The following is a 16,773-nucleotide window of genomic DNA, read 5'->3' as shown; positions in this document are numbered from 1 at the left end:
TCTAGTCAAGGAAGGACCCACAGTAATGGACAGCAAGGTGACTGGTGGGGGCGGGAGGCAGGGGAGAGCAATGGTAAAAAATTAGGGCAATTGTCATTGAATAACAATAAAAAAGAAACAAAAAACTACAAATCAATTAAAGAAGAGATATAAAGGTTAAATGTGATTGGATGAGGATGGGCTAGAAGAAAAAAATCTCATAGAGGAAACTGCAAATATATTGTAAAAATCTAGGAGCAAGGCAATTCTCTTAGTTAGACGTTGGCACTCAGATTCTGTTATTCTACTTTTCTGTTTTTCCTCCTGCTTGTTTGCCTCTTTCTGTCTTCTTGGTTCTGAATTCCCTTCCCTTCTCTTTCCTCATTCCCTTGCTAGGAGTCTTTTTCCTTTCTTTAAAAAAATTATGTATTTAATTTTAGAGAGAGGAGAATGGAGAGAAAAAAGAGGGAGAGAAACATCTATGTTCCAGAGAAACATCTATCAGTTGCCTCTCACACATCCCCAACCGAACCAAGCCTGCAAGCCAGGCATGTGCCCTTGACAGAGAAGCAAACGGGTTACCTTTTGGTTTGTGGGATGATGCCCAACCCACTGAACTACACTAGTCAGAGCATCCTTAGCTAAGAGTGTTTTAACTAACAAGCACGTATCTTGAAACTTGAGCTGAGGTCAGTGCCTTCTGCCACATGTCTCTGGTGTCCCCCAGCAGTCCCACTTTCACCAGCAGGCTGAAGGTTCCTGTGGCAGCCACGCCTCCCCTTGGAGGTCTGAAAAATCAGCCTTGGTGGGGAGATGCCTCCTCTAAATTTCAGATCGTCCTTCCTTGTTCATTCTCTATTGGCTTTAGAGGTAATAGTGGCCATGTAAACCCCTTAGAATCCTCTTTGATCTCTTTTACTGGTTCACCACATTTTACTACTTAAAATAGTTTCTATTACCCTCTTCTGTTTAAATAAACTAACGTGGGTTCTGTTTCCTGGTTGGACCCTGGCTGATATAATGAGGCAGAAGGAGGTGCTGGGATGACTACAAAAACACAAGTAATAACATAGAAGAATTAAATGATTTGACTTTGTGAAAATTAAAGACTTCTGGTCTTTGAAGGTCACCATTAAGAAAATGAAAAGGTTCCTGACCAATGTGGCTCAGTTGGTTGGGCATCGCCCAGCAAAGCGAAAGGTCACTGTTTTAATTCCCGGTCAGGGCACATGCCTGGGTTGTGGGTTCATTTCCCTGTATGGGAGGCAACCGGTGGATGCTTCTCTCCCTCTCTCTCTCCCTCCCTTCTCCTCTCTCTAAAAATAAATAAGTCAAATCCTTTTTAAAAGAGTATTTAAATAAAAAAGAAAGAAAATGAAAAGGCAAGTCAATCAAGTAGAAAATATTTGCAATGTATATACCTCACAAAGGACCTGTATGCAAAATATGTCAAGTATCTCAAAAACAACAAGATTTTCTGAGTCTGCTGGAGTTGTAATAACAAAATGCTACAGAACTGGAGGCTTAAACAACAGAAATTAGTTTTCTCACAGTTCTGGGGACTAGCAGTCCAAGGTCAAGACGTTGGCAGATTTGGTTTCTTTTAAGGTCTCTTTCATTGGCTTGCAGATGGCGCCTTCTTTCTGTGTCTTCGTGTGGTCTTTCCACTCTGCACACATGTCTGTGTCCAAAATCCTTTTTTCGTAAAGATCATGGAAACACCTGTGCATTGTAGGGTCAAACCATTCTCTCTACTGCAATGGTCATTCTCCTCCTGTTGTAATATTCCTTCTAAGTAAAGTCCCTCTTTACCTATGTCCAGATCTGTTTTTTTATTTTCTTCCCACCTGCCATGTGTTCAGCAGTGTGGCAATCTAGTAGGAATTAAACAGGTAAGTAGCCAATTACAAATTAGTAAGGAATGCATTATGTAGGGCCTGCTACATAACTTGGGGGACTCAGTGCAAAATAAAAATGCACAATGCCTGGTTCAAAACTGCAAGGAAAAATTGTTATCAGAGGTACTAAAATGTTTCCCTTTTTTCCTATGGTCTCTTTTTAACTTGCTGTGGTATCTTTTGAAAATTTAACATCCTTCTAAATAAAGGAAAATTAAAAAATGTAATTATTAGCATAAATTTTACCATTTATCTTTATATTGTACAATACTGGCTTAAATGAAATATGAAGAGCATTTAACTTGTGGAAACACCAAAATTCCATAATTTGTACTTTTTAAGCTCGTACATGTATATAGTTTTTCTTAACAGAACAGTGAAAGTGCTCCACAAAAACCAACTCGACTGTTTTTCAACTTTGTTTTTGACTTATTTATATATGCAATCCTGTCAATACTCTCAGTTTCCTGATGAATAAGGATGGACCAAAAGGAAAAGGAACTATGGGTCCCCTTATATTTCCCCCTCCTTCTATGTCATTATGGTATTTCTAGCATAAGTGACTGCCTAACACCAGGAAACTATGAACAAGAAAGGACAGGGTAGGGCTCCTTGACTGTTCCTTAGAGCGCCATTGCCTTCTTTCTGCGGTCTGCATTCAAAGCAAATTCTTGTTTGAAGGAAAAGTGCAGCTTCTTGGAACTGTCAGCACCTCCCTCCACGCAATCATAACATAAAATGCTTGCATTGCACAAGTTTTGAGTCTAGCTGCAACTCCATCTCCATATCACCCCCACTCAAGGACAAGCTACCATCTTCCATCACTTGGACGACTGGAATAATCTGCCGACCAGTCTGTCGGCAACCATTCTTGTCCCTGAAATCCATTCCACACACTCAGCCAGAGTGAACTGACACCAAATCTGATCATGTTTTCTCTGAATAAAAACAGTTTCATGCTTTGAGAATAAAGACAAACTTCTTAATGTGACCTCTAGATTCCTGCAGATTTTGCTTATGTTTTTTTTCTAGTTTCAGAATGCAGCATGCTCTGTGTGGGCACTCTTCATTCCTGCACACCGGCCTTGCAGTTCTTTGATCACTCCCTTTCTTCTGACCTTTTCCTAGAGAACTCCTCCCCAACTCCATCCCAGCTCCTCCCTCACCCAGTTAAACTCCACCCGTCCTTCTGATTAGAGTTCAAATATCCCTTCCTCAAGGAAGCCATCTCTTACCCCTGACGAGTTCAAATCTTCTAATTATTCTTTCATAGAACCATTTACTTTGCCTTGTAGCACTAATAAAAATGGCAATTTTTATTTATTTTTGTGATGATTTGATTTCTACTTATCTCTGCTAGTATACAAATAAAAAAATAAGAAACCACTTCTCCACATATTTTTTTGATTTCATAATATTTACTGTGGGTGGTGATTCATCATTTATTCATGAGATTACCTGAATAATATGCCCTCCACATAGACCATGTCTGGTTGTTTAGCATTATTTCCCCCACTAGACTTAAAACCTTTCCTGGTATATCCTGGCTGTTGTGGCTCAGTGGATTGAGTGTTGGCCTGTGAAAAGAAAGGTTGCTGGTTCAATTCCCTGTCAGGGCACATACCTGGCTAGCAGGCCAGGACCCTGCTTGGGGAAGTGCAAAAGGCAAGTAGTCCATCTACATTTTCTCTTGTACATTTCTCTCCCTCTCTTTCTCCCTTCCTTGCCCTCTCTCTAAAAATAAATGAATAAAATCTTTAAAAAAAAAGAAAAAGCTTTCCTAATACATACTAAGGAGCTCAACAAATAATCATTGAATGAATGATGGCAAACTTGATCAGACTTTTCCTTTTAAATGCCATAGAAGTGCTGATTTCAATGAGTGCCCAAGTGGCCTGGCAAATAACATGCTGTTCTCATGTCTGAACACTCCTTCTTTTTCCCTTTGTTTGCAAATTTACCTTAGTCTTTTTCAAAATATCTGTTGCAGGACAGATATAATCCTCTAGTTCTTTAAGGTGAGAAGTTTGAAGGCTTTGCATAATCTTGCTTTAGTGTGTTTATCAGCTTATCTCTCTTCACTTCACTCACCTCTGGGTCCCTTTTCTGTCTGTCACTAATACAGTCCTTGCTCATACCCCCTCCTTCCTTTCTCTTTAGGCTGGTCTCAGAGGGTTTCCAACATCTGTTATGGTTTAGAGGGATTCTTGCCTGGAAATAGAAGTTCTTTCCAGGTAGTGATATAAATTTCTAGTAAAAGCAAATGAATGAATATATAGCAAGAAACATTTCACAAGGAAGTTGCCCTGGAAGTCAGCTATTGTTGTAAAAAGAGGCACTTGCCTGTTGTTTGGTCCCAGCAGTGTGACCACGCCTGCCCAAGCAGGGCTTTCCCCCACGTTGTCTGCTTTGCCAGTCCCTCCTCTGCAGACAGCGTGGATTATACTATGTACATTGGCACTTGTTCCTCAGCAAGTGCAAACAGCTGGCTTTCTTGCTGTTCATCCAGTGCCAAGATATCGTTCCTCATAAAACCTTTTAACTGCTTTTGCAGTTAGTAGAATCAGTGACTGGGAAATCAAACATTTTATCTACTGGTTTGTTAACTTAAGTCTATTTTCCAGATGTTTTCTAGAGCTGTTCCTCCAATGCTGATTTGTGGTGGCGTTGATACTTTCTTTCTATAGCTTTTTATTATGTTTGAGCAGTGAAATTTAATTTAGTTAGGGGAAATGTCTTTTCCAAACTGTTTCTGATGACACACAGTTATTTTGTGCCTCGTGTTAATACCACAAACTACAAGACTTGGCCTGATTATAGACATGACTAGACAGAGAAACTTTAGAAGGACCACTGCACCAGACTTCCACATCTACCAGATAAGCTGGTAGATCATAGGCTCAGGGACTTTTAAGGCCAGGAGAATTTCTTCCTCAGATTGCCTCTTTATTCATAAAACATGACTGGAACTCATAGATGCTAAGTGATTTTATCCTGGGCCACACATCTAGTTGCTAGTTTAGATCAAGGCTAGAGCCCAGGTCTCCAACACAAGGGGAAAGGAAACCTTCTTTCTGCGCCTCTTTCCCAAAGTCATACATGTGGATTCGCTTCTTCTTCAGTGGACCAAGGATGCGTTTGCTGGCAAATAAGTCTCCCGACAGCATGCTGAAGAGGCAGGGCGCAGTCCTGTGCCGGTGCCGGGGAACCACCACTGTTTCCCAGTGTCCAGCCCTGTGGTGGGGCGCCTCGCCAGCCCTCTCCCCCTGCAGGCCTGTACGGAATCACCACACAGCGGAGTGACTCCTGTGCTCAGCCGTTTTGCCAGGAACTGCTTTCATTTCTCAACTCTCCAGTTTCTCCTTTCTTCCCACAAGCTCTCTCCCACCACGCAAACACACCAAGGGCCTCTCGAAGCTTTGTGACTGTCTGTTTCTCACCCCCAGTGAGACTGAAAGAGAGGAGAAAGAATCAACTTCAGGGTGCTGTAAGTCCAAAAGTTTTGAGAGTTTGGCAGCAGTTTATAAATAACTCAGGATGGGTGTCGCCCACAATGGGGAGTATATATAGGAAACACCATTCCCCCCACAATGTATTCTTTGAAACTGAAATATGACAGCATTCTGGCCAAACCCCTCAAAATTTAACAGTAATTCTCATAAAACTGTAGGTAGGCTTACATTATATTACACAGGGTTTAAACTCTGGAACGGGGCCGAAAACATCACCTGCTCTAGGTCCTCAAATAGACACTGAAGAGCTATGGCATGATGCAGTTGACCAAGACTTAGTTGTAATCTGTAGACTGTCAGCCTGGTGGTAACTGGTAAAGTAATTTGTGGTCTCTTTTGTCCATTTTAATTAGCGAGAGTTCTCTGCAGCTCGCCTTACAGCAGAAACTGAAACGCAGCTGCTGCGTTGTAAATCACAAAGTGAAATAAACAGTGCCCCCGTGAATAACGAGAAGGCCCAGAATAGCTCCTCTCACGATCCTGCTTGCTTCCTCTACTCCAGTCTTTCCTCATGGGCTCATTGGTGATTCACGCATTGAGGGTGGTAGGACTTGAGATCCTAAGGCACAATAGGGTGGAAAGGAGCCCAAGCTTGCTGTTGGTGACCAGGCCATCTGAGTCCACAACAGCAAAGGAGGTCTGGCGTCTGAGCTTCAAAATATGCGTTAAGACTCAAGTTTTGACTTCTGAGTCAGGTGGTGTGGGCTGTTGATCCGTTACAGATGTCAGCGCCCTTCAGAGGACCATCCTGTGGGTTGTAGACTTGGTAAATCACACTGTGTGGGCATTTACACGGTGGCTGCACGTCCGCACCTAACCCCAGACCACTGGCATTTTTACTCAGGTAAAATTCCATGAAAACAAAAATCATGTAATGACTTTACCAAGAGAACCAACACCGGAACCTTTAGTTAGTAAAACTGGTGCGTCTGTGCGTGTATTGACACGAGGCTGGAGAATGAGAGTGATAATGCCATGAAAAAGCACTAGTTAGCCTGAAGGGGGTCATTGCCGGGCCGTTTACACTTCCCTCTTGTGTTATGCACTGATTGTGGGCAAAATGTATGTATAGACCTTAACAACACTCCTTCCATCTCTCTCTCACATCGTGTTATTTCCCTACTAGTCTTGGGTCTGGATTACTGTTCATAGTCTTCTCATTTACTTTTCTGCCTCTATTTCTCCTTCCTCTAATTCACCCAATACATTCCTGTCGGAGTAATCTCCCTGAAACATCACACTGACTGTGCCAATTCTTTAGTCATAAATGTCCAGTCTCATTTATCAAAATTCCCTCTTTTCCCTTCAGTGTTCAGCACTACCTAGGATCTCCCCCAATCTGGGTTTCCCTCCGACCTCCCTTCCTGCGCACTCTCTTCCTGTTGAGTGGGAATCCCTGCTCCCCACGCCTCCCGCTCCCTCCTCCAACACCTCCATAGCTGTTGGCCTGCACAGCCAGGTCACACGTCTACACCGTGCCCATCTGTCAAGGTCCACTGTTAAAAGCTGCCTCTGTGCATGTGGTGTTTTGTGTCCCCAACATACCTACCACTCTCTGTCTTTTGTCATTCTTACTTGTGTACCTGAAATAGTGCTTTGATGCTCTGGGTCAGCCAGCGAGGACTTTAATCTCACATCTGGTCATTAATGTGGTCTTGGTGATTAACCGTCTTAGGTCTTGGGATGTTCCTTGGTAAATTGATACTAACTGTAACTTCCTCATAGGTTTTTCTGAGGAAGAGTAAATGAGATGATGAATGTAATACACTTAACTCTGTGCTTATTACACAGGAAATGGTAAAAGGATGGTATTGTGCTTATTATTTTTATTGTTTTAATTTCCTTTCTAGACTCTAACTTATTTGAAGGTTAATTCTCTATATAGCAAGCATCAGCAAACCTTTTCTGTAAAAGGCCAGACAGTCAGTATTTTAGGTTTTGCAGGCAACATATATCTCCATCACATATTGTGAAATAACAGGACAAAAATATGCATTGGTCTCCTTCTCCTTCCTTCTCCCTGGTTCCTAGTACAGGGCAACAAACACTGCTGTGCTTTCTTAACAGGTAAGAGCTCTAGGAACATCTCTTATTCCAATATTTGTTTTTTGACCCCCAACTCCTGACAGGAAGCTACCCAAACCCTTGTAAATTCCCTGGGGATATCAGTGTCTCCTGCTCTAATGTGGCAGCTCTGGGTGGGTTTCTGGATGGGGGCTGGTCACCAGATTAGAAGCCTGGAAATTGCTCTGCCCCCACACCCTCCAGAGACAGGAGAGGGAATGGAAATTGAGTTAATAACTGATTATATCTACATGAAGAAGTTGTCATAAAATCCCAAGACTACAGGCTTCAGAGAGCTTCCAGGCTGGTGACCACATCCACCCCAGAAGGGTGATGCAGCCCGGCTCCACAGGGATAGAAGCTCCTGTGCTCAAGATCCTCCCAGCCCCGGCCTGTGTCTCTCTTCACCTGGCTGTTCATCTGTATCCTTTACCGGATACTCTAATAAACTAATCAGGTAAGTAAGCGTTTTTGTGAGTTCTGTGGGTTGCTCTTAGAAATTAATCAAACATGAGGAGGGACTGTGGACATTTTCAGTTTGTAGCCAAACCAGATAAATATTGTGGGTAACCCAGGTGGCTCTTGCTTGTGATTGATATCCAAAGTGGAAGGCAGTTTCACTAACTGAGCCCTTAACCTGTGGGACCCGACACTACCTCTGGGTCAAGAGCATCAGAACTGAGTTAAAGTGTAGGACGCCCAGCCAGTTCTCTGCAGAGAATTGTTTGGAGGAATCCCCACATGCTTGGTGTCAGAAGCGTTGTGAGTGTGGAGACAGTGTGAATGAAAAGAGGACTTAGAAGGAAAGAATGAGTTTTTTCAAATACTGATATTTTTTCTTTTGTTTTGCTTTTCTTTTCTCTTTTTTAGTAACCTCTGAAAATGCTCAGACTCATCCCTAGCTCACAGGCCATGCTAAAACAGACCACAGACTGACTGCAGTTTGTGGATCTCTGCTATGCAGTTCACAGTGCCCTGGTCAGTGCTTCATGGGTCAGAGAAGTTAACTGAGAAGTTGTGTGATTAATTAATGAGCGATTACATGATTAATTTCTCTTGAGTGCCTCTGTTCTTTTTTACCTTTTACAAATAACTCCAGTTTGCACCCTTGCCTCTTGTACCACTCAAAGTCCAGGCTATTTCCAGTGTGTCTGACCCTACAACAAGCTGGATGAAGGCCTGGAGCAGGGAGCCAGTGGTGAGCTGCCCCTTCACACAGCTGTGCCTGTCTGGGCTGGCAGGTCGTCTCTAATCCAGTCCAGCAAGGGAGCTGTACCCAGTCAGTGAGGTTAGATCATTCCGGGGAAGAGAGTGGTGAGCTTATTAGAGCAATATGAAACACTACTGCACTTCGAAGGGAGCTATTTATGTTTTGCCATGAATGTGTAAGATTCTCTCTCCCACACTGGTTTTAATGGCATGTCTGACAGATCAGAACTTATTGTAGCAAAAGAAAATGAAAATGGTGGTATCAGCATAGCTCTGTTCCTTGCTCACTGCCTTTACATATCAAGTCCTGGGACAGCATCACGGCAGCATCGTGCCTTTTCATAGGTATGCAACAATGAAAGCGAGAAGGAGTGGTTTAACTCTGAGCAAGTCTATTATTGACAATTCAGGCATTGGTTCTGCCTCCCTTAAGATGTCTATTTTAGAAAATAATTAATATGGCATACTGCATTGGAAGCACAGGCTTCCACTTCTGGAAGGTGTGTCTTTCCTGAGCTATGAATCACTGCCACAGACCTTTGGCACTTTAATATTTACACTTATTTTAAATACTCTTTGCTTTAATACTCGATAATTGAGGCTGATTATTATTCTTTATGTTAGGAGAACTTTGTAAATGCACAATTTTACTCACCAGAGTGATATTAAGATATATAATCATTAGCAATATCCATACAATTTCCGCCCCTATGCACAAGACAATTTCATATTTTGAAAGGCAGTGCAATGATTCTTCCCTGAGAAGTATAAAAACGTCCACTAGGTGTCGCTGCTGTACACCTAATTGGACAAAGAGCCTGAAAAGTAACACTAATTCCACCCACAAATACAGGATCATAATTGGTTAAGCAATTTTTCCTGGAAAGGCAAATAAGAAAATAAGCAGTACAAAACTGATTGTTATATAGTTTTGAATACAATGTCATTTGCAACTTTTGTTTCCTATATAAAAGAAAAATGTTTTAGGAGAAAAGCTAAACAAACAATACTAATTTTTATTTTTAAATAAAACAACCAAAAGGAATATATAAAAATAGAATATTTAAGGAATGAAAAAATATCAGAGATGTAGTCACATGGGCATTTGACAATGCCATGCTTTTAACAACATTAAAAAACTTCTGGTTTATATAATAATTATTATTCTGGAAATTTGGTAACATTTTGTAACAATCAAACTAAGTCTTGCAAGAAAGCAAATAACCTTAATGTTGATTCTGGTTCAAAATTTAAGCCTTATTCATTTTATTTTCAGGCTTATAGAAAGGTGGTATTTGCCAAAATATCGGGTAGAAGCTGCAAGTTTTATGAACCGTGCTTTCATTTACCTTTTAGGGTTGACATGTCAAAAGTTCAGTGGTATTGTTAGTTCTGACAACACCCAAGGCTCATCAAAGAAGGCTTGGAGGCAGCAACATCTTGTCTTATGTTAATATAGTCACCACAGTGGTTACAGAAAGGTTAAGATGAAACAGTGTGGAATGTATCTCTTTTAACGTTAGTTTCCAGCCCTGGCTGGGTAGCTCAGTTGCTCAGAGCGTTTGTCCTATTGTCCCGATACACCAAGGTTGTGGGTTTGATGATCAGGGCACATACAAAAACCAACCAGTGAATGCATAAATGAGTGGAACGACAAGTCAATGTCTGTCTCTCTTTCTCTCTCAAATCAATAAAGGAAGAAATTTAACATCAGTTTTTGATTCTTGCAACCTCTGGGGAGAGAAGGTTCTGCAAACTGCAGGCTGTGTATCTTTCCCTCCTGGGCAGCAAAGCTCACAATGGGACTATTACTGCTGCTCTGGAACTTCCCTCTCATGGAACAAATTTGCAAGGACTGTGGCAGTGATTCATAGCTCAGGAAAGACACACCTTCCAGAAGCAAGGAGGAAGAAAGAAGGATATTATATGTTTAGTCTTTGCTATTTTTATCCTTCTGGTTTTTAGTTAAATTGTAACTTACAATCATTTGGTTATGGTGATGTATGGGACAAATAGAAGCTCCGTTTGAGTCAAAGACTCCTTTTTTAAAACTTAAAAAAAAACTCTATGTCGTTATGCTTTCCCTGTAGTATGTTCTGTCATTTTATTAATGCTCCAAGTCTATCCGATAGGTCTGGACTCATCTTAAGTAAAAACTGAGCATTTCTCATGAGTATGTGAATAGTGTTTAGTATTTTCATTAGAAATGAACAAGCATAAAATCCAAATTAAGTTTTTTCCTGGACTTTGTTTATAATATGCGCTGAAAATTGCTATTATACTTTGAGAGTATTTGTAAGGTGGAAGCTCACCTTATTGGTGTGGAAACATTTGGTCCTTCTGGTGTGTCATATGGCAGAGACCTTGTACATATAAAAATAACCATTTATATTTTTAATTGCACATACTTTCTCTTAAAAATGATTTTATTTATTTATTTTTAGAGAGAGGGGAAGGGATGGAGAAGGAGAAGAAGAGAAACATTGATCGATTGCCTCTCATGTTTGCCCTGACTAGGGACCGAACTTACAACCCAGGCATGTGCCCTGACTGGTAATTGAACTGGACCCTTCGCTGTGTGGGACAACACCCAACCAACTGAGCCACACCGGTCAGGGCTGGTGCAGATATCTTTAACATCCGTCTCTCCTACTGATCTACAAACTTCCTTAGAACTGTTTCATATAAGCAGTGTTTAGACAAATAGGTACTTACAACTTTTTTGTAGTATGAGCTAGCAAATGAATAAATAAAGATAGACATTGTTGAATTAAACAAATGAAACATCAGGCAAGGATAAATTCAATCTTAGTTCAAAAATAATTTGTGAACCATGAATCAACCAGAATATTCCTACGACTAAGTGCCATAGTCCATCAGTAGGAGAAGCATTTAAGATGCTAAGGAACTCACCATCTTGGTTGTTTCCTACATTTTACAGATGCTTGGTACCTCTTTCAGAATAGTTTTCAGTACCTTATTTCTAACCCTTGGATGACAGACAGCTGCATAATACTTTGGGTTTCATCTCTGTTCTCCAGTCACAATAGGTGTGTCAAGTCCTTGAAAACGCCAGTGATTTAATCAATGCTAGTAAGTCCCGAACGCTTTCTTGTGCTTGGCTCTGTGCTATATTCTATATATTATGGTGTTTTATTCTTTTGTGCCTTTGTTAGTGGCGGTCTTTCTACCTTGAAAATGTCCCCTTTCCTTCTTCATCGGTGTAACTGCTACTTGTTCTTTTAAGACCCATGTCAGGCCTGCCCCACAGAGCCTTTCCTGGAGCCACGGGCCTGGGGTCCCCTAAGATCTTATGCATAACTCTGTTGCAGAACTTATTTTATTTTATTGCACATAAACATTATCTTCTTCTTATCCTTATCCCCCACTAGACTCAGAGCTTCTCAAAGTAAAGCAGTCAGAAGCAATCTGAAGAGAACTGGCTCTTATTTGCATTATCAAATGTGCCCGCCTACCCATTGTCTACACCCACATTTTCGGACTTACTTCCTTGTACAATGGATAGACTGTCTTTGATTCATCCAAGACCATTCTGTTTCCTGGGCCACTTCCCTTGTACTTGATTTATAGTTTAAGAATAGAGTTCTAGTTTGGAAACAATTTTCATTTAGAATTTTGAAGGCATTACTCCATTGCCTTTTTTTTTCAGTGTTGCTGAGAAATCCAAACCATTCCTATTCATTTAAAAAATTTCTGCATTTTAGAAAAATTTAAATATCTATCTACAAAGGGAGAATAATATAATGAATCCCCCATAACTCCCCCTCTGCTTCCACAGTGGTCAGTTCATAGTCCCACCCCCACTTTCTACCCAACTTCGAATCATTTTGAATCAAAATCCAGACATCGTACTGTTTCACTTGTGAAAATTCAGTATTCATCTCTAAAAGAAGTAAAGGTTCATATATCTCATCCTTTGTATGTAATTTATTTGATTTTCTCTGAAAGTTTGTAGGAAATTACTTTTCTTCCTAGAGCCTTGAAATTTGATAATGAAATGCTCACTGGGCCCGGTCCTGTGGGCCCTTTCTATCCACAGTCACATGTTTTTCAATTCCAAGAACTGTTCTTGAATTTTTTCATTGATGACTTCTTGCCTCATAACTCAGTTACTGAACCTCCTTGAATGGTGCTCTAACTTTCTTTCTGATTTTTTATCTCTGACTTTTTGTTCTACTTTCTGAGAGGCTTTTTCAACTTTATCTTCCTGTCTACCAATCAAAGTTTTAAGTTCTGCTACTGTGCATTTAATGTCTTTGAGCTCTTTTCTATGGTCTCTGTTTTTTTCACAGTGTCTTGTTTTTCTTTCATAGATGCAATACTTGTATATTCTTTCTATTTTTTAAAAGAACAGAATGATACATTTTTTAAGTTTCTCTGTCCTCCCAAGGTTTTTTGTTGTTGTTGTTTGTTTGCTTATTTTGTTTTCATCTTTTGTGGTGGATGTTTTCTTCATTGGGCTTTTAATTCTTGGCTCTCTGCTCACGATCAAGAAAGACACTAAAAACAGGAACACGCACTAAGCCTGTGGGAAGGACTTTTCAACCTTGAACTTCATGAAAATGGAATCCAGGGGACGTTTTATAGGGGAACGTCTCAAGTCAGTGTCTTCAGGTTTCACTTTTAGGCAGGTCAGATTTTTGTGGGACAGTTTTCCAGTTTCTTTTCTGGGAGGTAAATATCTGGCCAGCACGTTGGGAGTTGTGTTGGGGAAGAAGGCCCGGATGTCTGCATTCTGTGATCAGCGAGCTGTGGGGTCTCATGCACCCCTCCTCTTTCATCTGGGCTGGAGTAAGGGCCTGGGATCCTACTGTTACTCAGACAATACTTACCTCCTTGTTTGGGAACTCTCTTTCACAACCTGTTTCAGATTTTTCTGATGTTGCAATTCCTGATCCTTTTGAAACTGCGGTACAAATGATGTTGATTTAGAACTTTCCTTTGCTGCCAGCTGGGGAATTGGTTCTTTTGGGTTCAAGTTTCCAAATATTTGTTGCTGTTGTTTCCTCCACTGTTTTGCCCACACTTATGGATTTACATAGTCCACAAAACTTATTTATTATACTTTCATGAGGTTTTGGGAGGGAGAAAAATAGATGTGTGTGTTCACATCATCTTAAACTGGAAGAATCCTCCATTCCTCATTATTAACCTTAAAATCCCATGATCATTGCGTAATATAAAGATAAACCTTGCTCCTCGGCAGCTGGGCACACACTGGGATTTCCAAACTTCTTGGATTCGCAGTGCCAGGGGTCAGTTATTAGCAGGGTGTGGCCATACTGGATGCAAATGTCTTTGATCTCTTTCTTGAATCTTCATCCACGCATTTCTGGTGATAGGACACCAGGCCTTTGAGGACGGACTGGCCGGTTGCATATGTCTGGGCCACAGGACCACCTTCTTCCCACCGGCGCCAGTCTCTGTGGGAGAACCAGCGTTTGTGCAGAAGCAGAAAGGGTTCCAGGAGGTGCGTCACGGCGCTCGGCTGAGCGGTCTCTCTCTGTGAAGGTACATGTGCGTATATGTTTGCATATATCTTTCCTGAATCCATTTGAAAATTATTTGAGATAATTGTGGAGTACTACTCAACAATAAAAAAAACTATCGACACACAAAACATTAGATGAATCTCATAATAATTATGCAGAGTGAAAGAAGCCAGACAAAAAAAGTAAATACTGAATGTTTCCGTTTACATGAAACTGTGGAAAATGCAAACCAATCAGTAGTGACGGAAAGCAGATCTGTCGCCTGGGGCTTGGGGTGGGAGCCTGAGAGGAGCACAGAGCTTTTTGGGAGGTGAATATGTTCATTATTTTGATTGTGGTGATTATTTCATCAGTGTAAACACCAGTAAAAATGTACCAGACTGCATATTTTAAATATAATGTAGTCTACTGCATGTCAATTGTACTCCAATAAAGCTGTTAAAAGATGTTGAAGTTATACACTTTATAAGTAGTTTATTATAAATCAATTATATCCGAAGCTGTTCAAACATCAGAGATGAAATAAAACAAAAAATCCTTTAAAATCATAAGCAGAGGGCTTATTTTTAAATGTGAAACCTTCAAAAATATCAGTAAGCAAAAAACAAAACACAACTGAAAAATGAATAAAGGTTATGAGGAATTCATGAAAAGGAAACTATAATCTCCTCTTAAACCTAAAGAAACTTAATGCCACTCATAATAACAACCATTCAGATTAAAGCATCGCTGACACTATTTTTGCACTCTCTAATGGGCAAATGTCCACACGTTTCATAAAACACTGGCCTGAGTTTGGGGAAGCAGGCAGTTTCCCATAGATGGTCAGTGGGTGGACTGATGAATGGGTAGGAAGGATACCTTGACCATATGTATCTGAAGCTGTATCCTGCTACATAGCTATTCTACTTCTTAGAATTTTTTTCCTACAGACATACTTGTATAAGTGCAAAATGCCCTATGTTCAATGTTACTCATTAAAGTTTTATTTGTAGTAGCTAAACCCTGATGACAGTCTAAATGCTTGGCCATAGGAGATTGGTGAAATTGGTAAAAGAGAATGAGAAAATCCACTATACAAGAGGGGACCGTCCAAAAAAGGAACGTATTTATAAAATATCGGGTATATTTATTCTTGTATGGTAAACTTCAGTTGCTTTCAAAACACTTTCCATTTGATGCAGCACACCTATTGACACTTTTTTCCCACTGCTCAAAACAGTTTTTGAACTCATCGATTTTGATGCCTTTTGGTTTTTTGTTTCACTTCTTCCGCATCAGCAAAACATTTCCCTTTGAGGATTTTTTTCATCTAAAGAAACAAACAAACTGTTGCTCAGGGTGAGGTAGGGTGAATAGGGAGGGCGGGGCACAGGAGTCAGGCTCTTTTAGTCAAAAACTGCTGAGCACTCAGCACTGTGTGGGTGGGTGCCCTCTACATCACCCATCATGAAATGAGTGTTGAGAGTCTTCCCCCAAAAATTCACTGAACCTGAACGCAGCCTCTCCCAGCAACGCCAGCGGGGACACTGATACAGATAAGTTCCTAGAACACTCTGGGAGTGAACACTTCTGGGTAGTGTTTTCACTACCCAGAAGCAAAGAACCTAAAGACCTGAGTGAGGCAGAGGAGAGATGCTCTAGATGGTCTCCGAATCCTTGGTTAGGGAGTGTTTGGCTCATCCTGGTGCGTTCAGGTAGGCTGCAAGACAGAGTAGCTTGTAGCATGTGCCTGGGCTGGGGCCTCTGCGTTCGCTTTGGGATGTTCCCCAAAAGCTCGGGAGTGAGACAGACACAGACCAGAAGTGAAGCAAGTGAGGAGAGAGTGGAGAGAGTACACACTAATTCTTATGCTTCTAAATGACTTTAAAGGTGGGAAAAGGGAAATTGGCTGCCCAGTGTCCTCATGCTCCTGTTTCTGCCTACAAGCAAATTGAAAGGAGAAACCCTGAACTGCTCGAACAGTGGGACTTCTGGGACAATGGCCAGCCCAGAGTGGTGATCAAAGCCCCTAATGACGAAACTCTGACTGAGTTACTGACCCACCAGAAAATGTAGGGAATGGCTATAAATTTAATTCGGGATGCTTGACATACTCAGATAGCACCAAACTGTCAAACTGTCCTAGGAATTGGGACCAGCAGACCTAATTGACAAAGTCACTGGTCACCTAAAACGTTGCTGGGTGGCATTTTGTGTGATGATGGTCCCACCACCACAAGTGTTTGAAACTGTCAAATTCAAACAACAAAAGCTGAACTCCACCCCCCACCAGGAAAACCCCTGATTGCTGATACCAATGAACCCCTGAGGGGCTGCTGAAATCTTAGCTCATAAGCAAATTTGTTTTGTTTTACAGTTCTCCCCCCACCCCACCTTCCCTCTCCTCATTCTTTCCCCCAGAATTTAAAAAGGAAGTTTATTTTAAATTCAACATATGGTGTTTTGCAACAGAAAAATATTTCATATTTTCAGGTTACAGAGATCATAATATTTTTAGGTAGTGAAATTCTCATTATTTTTTACCATCGGAAGCTTGGTGAAAAGGTCTAAGTGTTTTTTAACACTTCGGAAGCAGATCGCCAAACTGCTCCTTGA

General features: G+C 41.0%; 1 pseudogene; it reads left to right on the top strand.

Moving 5' to 3' along the window:
* Nucleotides 1-15,819: 15,819 nt before the first annotated feature.
* Nucleotides 15,820-16,462, top strand: LOC119057804 (peptidyl-tRNA hydrolase 2, mitochondrial-like; annotated as a pseudogene).
* The last annotated feature ends 311 nt before the right edge of the window (nucleotides 16,463-16,773 follow it).

This window comes from Artibeus jamaicensis, unplaced genomic scaffold (assembly GCF_021234435.1).
Source record: "Artibeus jamaicensis isolate MK-2021 breed Jamaican fruit bat unplaced genomic scaffold, CSHL_Jam_final scaffold_3222, whole genome shotgun sequence".
Taxonomy (NCBI): Eukaryota; Metazoa; Chordata; class Mammalia; order Chiroptera; family Phyllostomidae; genus Artibeus; species Artibeus jamaicensis.
Note: the sequence above shows the minus strand (reverse complement) of the source record. Positions and strands in the feature narration are given on the sequence as shown.